Here is a 12,934-nt window from a genome sequence, read left to right as displayed (position 1 = left end):
GACAAATATTTCCTGGTTTCAGTTAATCCAATAATCAGAAACATGAAACAATATTTTAAGAACAATATTTGAATTGGTAATGAAGAAAACAGGGAAACAAAACGTTTTGGTTTTCCTCTCCAGAGATCGATGCATGCTCTCAGCATTGTGTCTCTGACAATTCATCTCCTCTGTTACCTGCTTCATCTTTTGCTCAAATGATGAGCACTGAGGAACAAATTAACAACAAATGAACTACTATACTTGCATTGCACAGCCCGATATTCCGAGGAGAGTTTAAAATGTACACAAATGCTTAAAGTCTATATCTTAGCTCCTGTGCCTGGTCACCATTTTTACCACCAATTTAAATCCCCCTATTCCCCACTAGTTAATTATAAATTGTCTTGCTCTGTGGCAAATACAACTATAAAAGTACAAATATTCCTTGCAATCTCTCAATTAATATGTCAAAAAAGCTGCTTGCATAATTATTGGAGAATAGGTCAAATGCATTTTAAAACAGTTTTAGATGGAGTACCACTGCAGTCACACTGAAGTCACAGGACATTTCATACATCAACCTCCCAAATATATACATTTAAAGCTCAACATAATAGCTAGCAATTGAATATTTAAGAGATATACATTATACATTTACATTTGGCAGACGCTTTTATCCAAAAGCGACTTACAGTGCATTTAGAACAGGGACAATCCCCCCGGAGCAACCTGGAGTTAAGTGACTTGCTCAAGGACACAATGGTGGTGGCTGTGGGGCTCGAACCAGCAACCTTCTGATTAACAGATATGTGCTTTAGCCCACTACACCACCACCACTCCTTAGAAGAGATATACTGCAATATATCAAATACACATATAAACATTTTAAGCAGACCCACGCTACCTTAGAGATGGACTGCTCATATTGGCCTGTAGCTTATGTGAGTTCATCTCTGGACTTGCTGAGAAGTTTGTCCTTCTCTGCCAGATCTTTCTTGGCCATCACAAGTTGATTTTGAATTTCACTGAATTTATTGATCTGATTCTTCACATCCTTCTCTTGAGCCCGAAGATGTACTTCTAACTCCGAATCCTTTGACCTTAGATCTGAGCAGCATAAGAAAGCAAAAAGAAAAAACTAGTTACCCAAAGCCTAAGGCATATGAAGATTATCCATGTACTGCTCTTCTAGAGCAAATGATAATTTATGTACCAAAAATGTAATCCATCTGAAAGGCTAGACCAACCTTGATTGATATTCTTAAGATGTTCCATCTGCTGTGAGCCAGATGTGTCACTTTGAGTGCCTGATGCAAACTGTTGATGTGGTTTTATTGGTGTGTCATCATAAGACCATGACATCCCAGAGGGTCCATTTCTTCTCCTAGAGGGAGTCTCTGTCACAATAAGTGACTGATGACTGTGTGTTTGGTCTTGTTGCCAAGGAAAAATAGAGGACCCTGCCTGCTGTCGTTCAATGTCTTTATGGCTAATTGAAGTTCAGACTGGTTCAGAAGCTTCAGAGGAGTCACAAAAGGGTGGGTGCATAGTTATCACTATTTAGTAAATTAAAATGACAACAAGCACTAAGGCACTTTTCACCAACAAATTCTTACAAGTAAGTTTTACTTACTTTTACATGCATGACTTTGATTTCTGCCTCTAACCTTTTCCGCTCCTCAACCTCTCGATTGTACTTTTCTTGTATCACGCCCATCAAATGTGTCGCATTAGTCCTGCTATAAATTACCTTGTAGCCAATGATTAGGTGTTGCAGGGGTTGCAAAAGTTTTTTGTGGTGTACTAAACTGTTGGATTTCTGCAGTTGAAGTTTGGGACCGTTCCAAATCGTTTTTGTACCTGAATGAAATCGATCAATAAAAAAAAGGACATTGTGTATGCAGTGTTTACATGCTTTATTACTAAATAGATACTGAAAATTACAAATATATAGACTATAGGGCTGGGTAAAAAAATGTATTTCCCAACGCATCGCGATCTTTGTTAGAACAATCTCGATATCGATTCTTAAATCTCCCAAAAATCAAAAGTGGCAACCCTCTATAATGCAAGTAAATCACTCGCATGTGCAACCAGGGCTGGACTGGTAGTTGCGAAATGGGCTGAATGGGCCATGATAAGCTAAAATTTTTATTATTGTAAGCCAAGTTAGAGATGCAGTTACCTCTCCCAAAAACTGAAACAACCCAATTACACCAGAGATAAAGGTTTTAAAAACTCTGTGCTCCTGGCCACAGGCAAAATGAAAACGTGTAGCATAGATAAATTGGTAATTTCTGTCATTTGTCTGCAGAATATATATCTATTAAACTTTTATTGTACCCTCTCCAGACCGCACAGCATCTGACAATTCATAGCATAATTTTTCCAGTGGATGTGTGCAGAGAGGAAAGGGGGCATTCACAGGGAATCACAGCACTTGTGGGCCTATCCGGTGTTTTGACACTGTTGACAGGATCCACGCTCATTTCATTACATCAACACAGGATGAAGAAATGTTCATCAACTGAAAAAAATAATAATAATAATAATTATAACTAATCTACTGTATGCATACATTATTGTCTGTCTAAACTTACAAATACTGGTTCCCTATCTACCAATGGTGATTTTAAACAGTGTGCTAATAAAACATGATGCCATCCATAGCAACGAGATTGTAAAGGTATTAATGGAAACGAGGAGGCGAGAACCGGTTTGACAATATAAATAACATTTTAATAAGGAACTTAAACAAAAAGACAAACACACAAAAGGAAAATCTCTCTCTCTTTAACACTGCAGTCTCCAGTCAGCCTTTATCCCTCTCTGAGGCTTGATTAGCCTGATTATGGGCCGGGTGTGTAGCATCACGACCCGGCCCTGCCCTGTCACATTCCTCCCTCGTTCTCTCAGGCCGGGGAGTACTCCTAGCTAGGAACTCTTTGGAGAACTGCTAGTGGTAAGATACAAATCTATGTGAATACGGGCCCAGATTTCACTCACCAGTAATTGAGTGGCACAGTGGAGAAGAATTTATTAGCACAGAGGTACTTTCACTGTGTTGAGAGTAAAAGACAGTCAGTTGTTGATTTAAAAAAAAGAAAAACATTTGTTTTAATGCATGCGATTAATTTAAAATGTTTAAAGTATTAATTTTTCTTACTTGCGATTAAAGCATAGGTTCTGAAATTGTATTCAGCTCCATGTGAGTTATAACCACTGTTAGAGGGTGGGACCTTTGTAATGTGTTTAGTGGGACATTACACTCATATACACACTACAAACAAACGTCCTTTGTTTTTTCCCCTTTTGATAATCCACTCAAATTGAATATAATTACAACTTTGTACATATCAGATGAATTATATTATATTGGATGTGTCACCACTAAAAGCAGAACAAGACACACTTTTCATGACATAGATCATGTGCATTCCATATCCAAAGTAAAAAGACAGCCTGGCAACTAAATAATATTAAATTTAGGTTAAATGCGCATTGCAATGAATACTAGTTCTTTCAATAAATCAACGTCCCACTTAGATTTCGGGAAATATTTAATGTTACTCGAATTTGAGCTATTTTAGTGAATTTCTATCTTTATACTGTGGAGTTTGGAAAATGATAAAGCATTTTTGTTACATACTGTAATATTTTGTTCTATTGTGTTGTTCTTTCCAAAGAATAAATAAATGCATCAGAGTTACAAATGACTTGCTCTTATCATCTGATCGCGGCTGCATTTCTCTTCTAGTGCTTTTAGATCTTAGTGCTGCATTCGACACGATAGATCACGACATTCTCTTGAATAGGCTAGAGAATTATGTTGGCATTTGTGGAGTGGCATTAGCATGGTTTAGGTCATATTTAGCAGACCGCTACCACATTGTCTATGTAAATGAGGAATTGTCAAACCAAACAAAAGTAAAATATGGAGTGCCACAGGGATCAGTTTTCGGGCCTCTGCTTTTCTCCATGTATATGCTTCCCCTGGGAGATATTATCAGGAATCGTGGAATAAGTTTCCACTGCTATGCCGACGATACACAACTTTATATTTCTTCAAAACCTGATGAGATTTCACAATTCTCAAAATTAGCAGAGTGTATTAATGAAATAAACGATTGGATGGCCAGAAATTTCCTTCTACTCAATTCTGACAAAACAGAGGTTCTAATTATTGGACCAAAAAACTCTAAAAATAAGCCACTAAAATATAATTTGTCTCTAGATGGATGTACTGTTACATCATCTTCAACAGCGAAGAACTTAGGTGTTATATTCAAATTACAAATGTTTGTAGAACAGCATTCTTCCACCTAAGAAATATTGCTAAATTAAGGCATATGCTCTCGGTTGCTGATGCCGAAAAACTAATTCATGCGTTCATGACCTCAAGACTAGATTACTGTAATTATTACTGGGAGGATGTCCAGCAAGATCAATAAATAAACTTCAATTGGTTCAAAATGCAGCTGCCAGAGTGCTGACGAGAACCAAGAAATATGATCATATTAGCCCCATTTTATCATTGTTACATTGGCTACCTGTTAAATTCCGTATTGATTTTAAAATTCTGTTAACTACGTACAAAGCTTTGAATGGTCTAGCTCCAGAGTACTTAAGTGATCTTCTACCACGCTATATTCCAACACGTTCATTAAGATCGCAAAATTCTGGCACGTTAATAGTTCCTAGAATATCAAAATCCACTAAAGGAGGAAGATCCTTTTCATATTTGGCTCCTAAACTATGGAATAGTCTCCCAAACACTGTTCGAGATGCAGACACACTCCCTCAGTTTAAGTCTAGACTAAAGACTCATCTATTTAGCCAGGCATACACCTAATTTATCCTCCAACCCACAATTAGGCTGCTTTAGTTGGGTCTGCCGGAACCAGAAACCAGAAACATTGAGCATGATCTCTTACTCTGCAATAAATTAAATGGCATCTACGCTTACATATTTTTATTTGTTTCCCTGTCTCAACCTCGGGACTCCTATCCTGAGGTCACCAGAACCGGCTGGATCCAGCACCATTCCTGCATCATGCTGGACTCCACTGCTACATGTCGCAGAATGATGATGACTAAATGCAGCCGGTGCCAGCCAAACATCACTTCAATCTATTATGACGGACTTCAGAGGATGAAATGATGCCAACTCCAACCTGCATCACCTCGGTCTATAGATGGACTACGATCTTGAAATGAAATGCAGAGACTAACTATTGCCAACAAAAGCCTTCATCAGCCAATTAACAAGGACAATTGCATCTATGTGAACTTCTGCAATTAATCAAGATGGACTTCAAAGACTTTGGTCATTAATCTTACAGTTCAAACACAATCGATGTTTAATCACTGACCCTTAACACTTAGTTTAATAATTTTAAACCATGACTTTAACTATACATAAGTAATATTTACATTATATTCATGATGTTAGCCAGAGGGGAACTAGCCCCCACAGTGAGTCTGGTTTCTCCCAAGGTTATTTTTCTCCATTAATCAACATCTTATGGAGTTTTGTGTTCCTTGCCACAGTCGCCTACAGCTTGCTCACTGGGGTTATTAATACAATTATCATTTAATTATTTTTAAACACTATTAAAAATCGTATTTTATCGAAATTACACAATTATGGTTAATCGACTTTATAGACATTACAGTTTTATCGTCTGTTAATGCTGATATTCTGTAAAGCTGCTTTGAAACGATGTGTGTTGTGAAAGGCGCTATACAAATAAAATTGACTTGACTTGACATTATGACAGGAAATAAGTATATATAGTAGGGATACACCGAAATGAAAATTCTGGGCCGAAACCTTAAATCCAGGAAGCACTTGGCGAAAACGAAAACCAAAACTTTTAATTGTATTAATTTTATACTTTTTCATTAATTTCATGAATTTGATGAATCTGAATTGAAAAACTACAAACCAATAAAATAAATCACACTTTTATTGAAACACCAAAATTGGACAAAAAATATATTAAAACTATATTAAATATTCTTCTTCTTTCAGTTCTGTAAAAATCTAATTTTACAGATTTTATTAACAATTATCCAAATAATGTAAAGTTTTAGAAAACTATTATGAAAAACAACAGTCAAGTAATGAACTTAGCTAGCATCTTTCAAAAAGTTTAATATGCAACAGTAATTTTAATTAAAAAAGGCAGAACACAGAATGGCAGAGGGCCTCTATTCCACTGATCTATAACTATAATATATAATTATATATATATATATATAGATCAGTGCTCTATTCTGTTTATGTAAACGTATGTACACTTTAAGTGAAAATGATTGTGCAAAACAGCAGTAATTGAACTAAATCCAACCTCAACTGTAAACGACAGATGTATCCTCGAGTGAAGAACAAGTGTAATGTAATTGCTATTCACAACATATTGGACCGCTTTCTATTTAAGTACAAGTGACAGGTTTCTCTTCAAGAACAAAAGTTGCTAAACTTTCTGACAGTCTCTCCTGTCAGAAAGCTCATCAAGAACATGAGATGCTGCACTGAACAGTCTCTCACTCTCTGTGCTGGTGCTTGGGCAGATAAATACCTGTGCGCAATCCGCGCAAGCAAAGGAAAGCGGTCTTTGTTTATGCGGCAGTAGTCAAGGGGATTGTCGCTTCTGGCGTAGTTCCGCTAGATACGCCTCAAGTTGTGTTGTAGCTGCGCTAGTACACTTTCCTGTAGAATCTCTTGCTGTACTCTGTATATATCTTGACATTTCTGCTAAATAAACACTGCAGATCGCAAATTTGATGTCCTTATTGAAGAATTTCCACACCGCTGACATGATCGGCCTTTGTTTGGTAGCGCTGTGATAAGGGCTAGATCGATCCAGAGTGAAATCAGAGCACTGAGGGGCGGGGCGAGGAGGTATTTTCGGCCTTTTTTCTCTTTCGGCTAAAAACCGAAAGTGCCATTTTCGGCCGAAAATTTTCGGCGGCCGAAATTTCGGTGCATCCCTAATAGGATCAGATTTTAATACTTTTTAAATCTGAAATTAATCATGATTAACTATGAAAAATTATGAGATTAATCGTGATTTAAAAAATTTAATCTACTGACAGCTCTAATTTAATTCTAATCACACGTGGATGAGCTAAAGAAATGATGCAAGCATTCTCTTATTATATGACCTTAATGGCTGATGCTGCTACTCTTAAAGTAACCATTTAAGTACGTGTTCTACATATCAATGTAAATACTTATAAATACTATAAATCATGCAGGTAAACAATACAAATGTAACGTAATGTATGTAAACATATGAAACATGCAATTTCAAGACTTGAAATGGTGGAAAAGTGAGTTAGAACATTTTTCAAAAGCTAAAATGTGACCAATCTGGTAAAAAACTATTACAAAATATAATTTGTAAATTTATATTTTCGAATTGCACCTAGAATGGTTGCCTAGAAGGTTCCTTCATAATTGAAGCATTAGCTGAGATAATTTTTTTTATTAGCTGAGAGAGAATGTATTTTAGATGTAAACAAAATTTACCCATATGAATCAATATCGGAATCGAATCTGGAAATCTGTATCAATACCCAGCCCTAATAGACAGCCTATAAATACAGTATTAGGTATACAGCTCATTTACTTTTTGACGTCTTGTTCTAGTCTATCAATCTGCTCCTTGAACAAGTTCAGTTGTCCCTCCAGATAATTGACCTGTTACTCCTTCACTTGTAGGTCATGTGTAAGTTTCTGTCTAGCCTTTTCCAGATTTTCACAAGACTCTACCAAAGACTGGTTTTCCCTCTTAACGACAGCTGCTTCTCTTTTCTCACTGTCCATCTGTAGGGAAATACAATACACAAATAATGCAGATCTTACATAAATACGTTTTTGTCAAAATAGGATAAATGACTAATAGGAGTCATTCTTAATGTCTTAGAAGCATCAGTTAGAATGGGTTGAAAATTATATTTTAAATACATGTATGTTTTGTACAGTATGTCATCTTTTCCCAGGAAAGGTATTTATGAATTTATGGCTATCATAGAGTTACATTATATCTGTACAATTACCAGCTATTCTTTCGAAAAAAACAAACATCAGAATAGAGCCGTTCGGCCGTGACATACATTTGTAGGCAAACCCAGAAGTCTATCCATATTGTCATGGGTGATTTTTAATGGGGTAACATAAATTACACACTTTCATACCTCAACCCTGAATTTTGAAGCTGCTGTGTGATTTTTTTTCCCTCCCCAATTTGGAATTCCCAATGCGCTCCAAGTCCTCGTGGTGGCGTAGTGACTCGCCTCTATCTGGGTGGCGAAGGACAAATCTCAGTTGCCTCCAAGTCTGAGACTGTCACGTGGTTGTTGAGCGAGTTACTCCAGAGACATAGCGCATGTGGAGGCCACGAGGAGGTTACCCCATGTGATGCTAGCAACCGGGACAATTTTGTTGCTTAGGGGACCTGGCTGGAATCACTCAGCATGTCCTGGATGCGAACTCGCGACTCCAGGGGTGGTAGTCAACGTACCCAGCCCTCCCCGCCATGTGATATTTTAAAAAATTCAATATGGCTTCAAAATTCATGTTTGAGGTATGAAAGTGTGTTATTTAAGGCCATGTATCGTCGAGTAATGTTTACCATAGACCTTATTTTGCTACCATAGACATTATTTAAACCCCATTGTAAAAACCCATAAGGAGAATCCTAAGGGAACCCATGGCGAATCCTCTTCTGGGTTTGTAGACTACAAGCTGAACAGCTCTATTGATATGCTGTAATGATTGTTATAATTATTGTATTTTTTTTTTTTTACATATATAATTTTTACTGGCAAATTGACATATATTTCTTCTGATGCATATCAAAATATGTTGATACAAAATAATGTAAGAACAATTTGAACGACTGGCACGACATTCATCAAGATGCCAACCAAGGTAACTGACCTTTTGCCTCTGTTTCTGTAGAGAAGCTTCAAGGGAATCCATCTGGAACTGTTTCTGTTGTTTTTCCTTCTTTAACTTGTCAAGCTGACCTTCAATCTCCTGGATCTTTTGTAAGTCCTTTGAAGGAAGGCCATCCTTCCACTCTTCTACAGCCCAGCTCATACTTACTGAAGATGATGTTACTCCTCAGACACACTAGTATGCTCTGAAATATGTCATGTCCTTGTCTATTGGAGAATGACTGCATTCCTACACATACGTAATTAATGTATGCAGCTTCGATGATGCATTCCTGTAACATTATTATTATTACTCACTTACATATATATATATATATAGGCTATGTGTGTGTGTGTCATACGTCTAACGTTCCAAGCTTTTTGTTAAAACATTTTAATCTGTAACAAAAAATGCAGTTTATTTATGATGTGAGACAGACATTTTTTTTTTTTTTATGAAATTCCCATCAACCAGAAACATTATCTAAAAACCAATGAATGTTTGACCTACATAAATATACAGTGCTGTGAAAAATATTTAGATTTTTGTGGATATCTCATACTAAATTGTTAAAAAATTAAAATAAAAAGGCAATCTGAGTAAACACAAAATATGTTTTTTTTTAAGTTATAATGTTATTTACTGAAGCAAAAAATTATCCAATACCAACTGGGCCTGTGTGAAAAAGTATTTGCCCCTTAGTTACCAAATCCCCAAATCTACGAAACTGCATCCATGATGGGGTTCAGATAGACTACACTCTCCTAGGCCTGATTACAATCAGCCCTGTTCAATCAAATCAACACCTAAATATAACTTTTTCAGCAGCATAAAATGTCTCACCCAGTAGCACACTATGCCAAGGTCAAAAGAAAGTCCAGAAATTATGAGGAAAAAAGTTATTGAAATACATCATTCTGGGAAGGGTTACAAAGCCATTTCAACAGCTCTGGGACTCCAAAGAACCACAGCGAGAGCCATTATCTCCAAATGGAGAAAACTTAGCACAGCAGACTTTCCAAAATTCCTCCAAGTGCACAGCGACAACTCATCTAGGAAGTCACAAAAAAGCCAAGGACAACATCCAAGGAACTGCAGGCTTCTCTTGCATCAATAAATGTCACCGTTCATGACTACACTGTCAGAAAGACACTGGCCAAAAATGCCATCCATGGAAGAGTGGCAAGGCAAAAACCACAGCTAACCCAGAGGAACTTTAAAGCTTATCTTAAAATCTTAATTTTGCCAAAACACACCTTGATGATCCTCAAACCTTTTGGGAGAATGATCTGTGGACTGATGAGTCAAAAGTGGATCTGTTTGGAAGACAGGTGTCCCGTTACATCTGATGTAAATCAAACACAGAATTCCACAAAAAGAACGTCATACCTATGGTCAAGCATGATGGTTGAGGGATACTTTGCTGCATCAGGGCCAGGGCCTGAATCATTTATGCTTCAGAGTCTGTTGACACTACAGCAGAGAAACAGTGATGCTGTAAAAACGGGTTAATTTACTTAAAGAAATATCTTATATATATATAATATATATATTATTAGACGAGCGTGCTCTATTCTCATGGTTGTATTTTTTTCTGTTTGTGTTTTGCCATTGCGATCGTTATTATGCATCAAATACATTAATAAAACCATGTGTAATCTAGTCTTAATTGTCAATTTTTTTTGTTTAACATTGTGATGTTTCTTTGAGTATAACATATATTTCTAAATGTATAATCATTATTATATTCAGTATTATTATTAATAATAATTATTAATAATGTTAAATTATTTAATGTTCTCCAAATTCATTCTGGCAATGTCTAAACTCCTGTATTATTCCCTAAAAAGCATTTTGGTCTGATGTGAACAACTACAGAGATACAGCAGGGTCACCAAATCTGACATGGCAGCATTAGAGGTTACCAAAATCTGTTAACCCACTTTATTTAACACAAACTGTCTTTAATGCTCTTCAAATTAATTCTGGTGATGTCTAAACTCCTGTTTTATTCCCTAAAAAGCATTTTGGTCTGATGTAAATTAGGGCTGGGCGATAGGATGATGTAATCGGATATCGAGAATGTCTTACAAAGATCCAGATGCCAACTGGGAACGGACAATGATCGACAAGATCGGGAAATGGCCAAATATATTAAACCGTGGTCAGGGTGTGAAACTACCACTTGCACAATGTGACTAGGCTGAATCTAGTTGTCAAGCTCCTCATCCAAATGCAGGTGTTTCATGCATGGGTAATTTTGCTCATCTACCCACAACAGGTGGGCGACGTCTCGGAGTGACATATGACAAGAAATACTGTTTATTACAAAGACATGCTCTTGAAGAAACACACTTTATTATATTTTTAAGAACAGACAAAAAGAAAAGCCGTCATTGCACATGTAAAAGCCACCCCCAATTAACATTTACATTTATGCATTTGGCAGACGCTTTTATCCAAAGCGACTTACAGTGCACTTATTACAGGGACAATCCCCCCAGAGCAACCTGGAGTTAAGTGCCTTGCTCAAGGACACAATGGTGGTGGCTGTGGGGATCGAACTAGCAACCTTCTGATTACCAGTTATGTGCTTTAGACCACTACACCACCACCACTCCCACACATTGTGAAATATATCTTTGGATTAAAGAAACAAAGACGAAAGTGATTAAATCCTAAAATAATACAAGACATGTTCACCTTGAACCTAAAATTTAGTTCCATTTTATTTTCTTTAGGGAGCATGTGCCGGATTACCAAAACGCAATACAAACACATTTGCCCATTCAGTCATCAAATTTGAATGATTTATTTGCACATGAAGAACTTGTTAATCAGAATCAGCTTTATTAAAAGGTATGTTAACACACACAAGGAAATTGTCTTGGTGACAGAAGCTTCCAGTGCACAACAATACAAAAAAGCAACCAGACTAATAAAAAATAAAAATATTATAAAATAAATATACATATACATATCATACATATATATATATATATATATATATGCAGATACACACACACACACACACACACACACACACACTCACACTCACTCATTCATACACACATAGTGGGCAGGGTGAGTGGGGTCCAGAGTGATTTTTCCAGCCTTTTTCATAACATAACCTGAAAGGCTGCTCAGCAAAGAAGCCACTGCTCCAAAACTGCCATAAAAAAGACAGACTACAGTTTGCAAGTGCACATGAGGAAATGTCCTTTGGTCTAATGAAATTAAAATTTAACTGTTTGGCCATAATGCCCATTGATATGTTTGGAAAGGAAAGGGTGAGGCTTGCAAGAACACATCCCAACCTTGAAGCATGGGAGTGGTAGCATCATGTTGCAGGGGTGCTTTGCTGCAGGATTCATGCACATCTCAAAATAGATGGCATCATGTGCAAGGAAAATTATGTGGATATTTTGAAGCAACATCTCAAGACTTCAGCCAGGAAGTTAAATTTCAGTCACAAATGGGTCTTCCAAATGGACAATGACCCCAAGCATACCTCCAAAGTTGTGGCAAAAGTGCTTAATGTCAACAAAGTCAAGGTACTGGAGAGCCATCACAAAGCCCTGACCTCAATCCAATAGAAAATGTCTGGGCAGAACTGAAAAAGCGTGTGCAAGCAAGGAGGCCTACAAACCTGACCCAGTTACAGCAGTTCGGTCAAAAGGAATGGGCCAAAATTCCAGTAACTTATTGTGAGGAGCTTGTGGAAAGATTACCCAAAATGTTTGACCCAAGTTAAACTATTTAAAGGGAATGATACCAAATACTAACAAAGTGTTTGTAAACTTCTGACTCATGGGAATGTGATGAAAGAAATAAAAGCTGAAATACATGATTTTCTCTGCTATTAATCTGACACTTCACATTCTTAAAATAAAGTAGTGATCCTAACTGACCTAAGACAGGAAATGTTTTCTAAGATTAAATGTCAGGAATTGTGAAAAACTGAGTTTAAATGTATTTGGATAAGGTATAAACTTCTGACTT

General features: G+C 36.8%; 1 pseudogene; it reads right to left on the bottom strand.

The window, feature by feature from the left end:
* Window positions 1-919: 919 nt before the first annotated feature.
* LOC127656739 (centromere protein F-like) lies at window positions 920-9,094 on the bottom strand (annotated as a pseudogene).
* Window positions 9,095-12,934: the final 3,840 nt, after the last annotated feature.

The sequence above is a fragment of the Xyrauchen texanus genome, chromosome 16 (assembly GCF_025860055.1).
Source record: "Xyrauchen texanus isolate HMW12.3.18 chromosome 16, RBS_HiC_50CHRs, whole genome shotgun sequence".
Classification (NCBI taxonomy): Eukaryota; Metazoa; Chordata; class Actinopteri; order Cypriniformes; family Catostomidae; genus Xyrauchen; species Xyrauchen texanus.
Note: the sequence above shows the minus strand (reverse complement) of the source record. Positions and strands in the feature narration are given on the sequence as shown.